The sequence below is a fragment of the Echinops telfairi genome, unplaced genomic scaffold (genome assembly GCF_000313985.2).
Source record: "Echinops telfairi isolate 266 unplaced genomic scaffold, ASM31398v2 ScPeMD7_5868;HRSCAF=6743_0, whole genome shotgun sequence".
NCBI lineage: Eukaryota > Metazoa > Chordata > Mammalia > Afrosoricida > Tenrecidae > Echinops > Echinops telfairi.
This window is the reverse complement of record NW_022109767.1, coordinates 9186000-9187554: the sequence shown is the minus strand read 5'-3', so window position 1 is coordinate 9187554 and position 1555 is coordinate 9186000.

Genomic DNA, 1555 nt, shown 5'->3' with positions numbered 1-1555 from the left:
GATAGGCCATTCACTGGAACTCTGATATTTACTCTCGACTGTTGTCTTTACCAGCCTGCGTGTTGATTTCTGTATCATGGATCTACATGGGTAATGGTTCAGGCAAACTGTAGGAAGGAAAAGGAGGTCACCTTAACCAACTGGTGCTGAAATAATTTAATTAGCCTAAAACCAGCCCCTTATCATCGTCAAGGGGAAAATACAGAAAGTAGGGCCATATGGAAAGATACAATAGGTCCTATGGGAAGGCCAAATATCTACCAGCCATATTTCCTTCTAATGGTACTCATAATCTGAGCAGAACATTTAGATAATTCCCTAGCGAGGATTGGTACAAGAATGGTTAAGGGCACTGTCAGATCTCCGAGGGAGAGAGCGCTCTCTGGCTCTCAGGAAGAGTGTTCAGGGAAGTCTTCCTGGAGGAGATGGCATTTTAAATAAACGCAAAAGGAAGAATGGTACTTAACAGAGAGACGCAAAGGGAGAACATAGAGCAAGGTCGAAAGTATGGGGATGGACAGCTCGTGGGGAGAAAGGTAGTGCTGGTGTAGTCTGAAACACTCGGGCCATAGGAAATAGGACGGCAGTGGAAGGAGGGCAAAACGTAAGTCGGGACGTGAGGCTGCAGGACTATAGCTCGGGCTCAGCTGCCCATAAGGTGTGAGACGCGGAACAGGCATTTGAATCTACCCAGGTGGAAAAGGAGCAGAGGTATCTGGGCGATACCTGTGGTCTTCCCTGAGGTCTCTGGCTGATACAAATGGCCAAGGCACTTAGCTGCTAACTGAAAGACTGAAGGCTAAAAGCCACTCAGAGATGCTTTGTAAGGAAAGCCTGGCAAGGTACTTCCAGACACTCCGCCACTGTAGACCCCCACAGAACACAATTATTTTCTGATACGCATGAGGTTGCCATACATCTGAGTTCACTGATAACAACAGGACTGGTTATGAGTCCTTCCCAAGTCTACATAAATTCTACGAGTTGAATTTGAGATTTTCTCTATCACATGCATTATCTTTTTAATCTTTTACACACCTTTCTGGTTTTCTCCACACCGTCTACAATTATAACCTATTTGTAATTTATTTAATTGATATCTGACTCTATATACAGTATTTAGTTATATATTGCATATAATCATAAATATCTAATTCTGTATGTACTTGTAAATTTTAATATCTAGTTGTAATATATATTCTCTACTAAATCAATTCATTTTATCACATTGAGGCCGATACTACAGATCCCCCCTGTTGTCTATTTGCATGTGAGAGCTGGATAATGAATGAGGAAGGCCAGAGAAGAATTGGTGCCTGTGAACTACAGTGTGGTGAAGAGTATTAGGTGTGCCAAGAACACCATGGTGCTGGTGAAGTGTATTAGGTATGCTGGGAACACCGTTGTGCTGGTGAAGAGTATTAGGTGTGCCAAGAACACTATGGTGCTGGTGAAGAGTATTAGGTGTACCAGGAACAGTATGGTGCTGGTGAAGAGTATTAGGTGTACCAGGAACACTATGGTGCTGGTGAAGAGTATTAGGTGTACCAGGAAC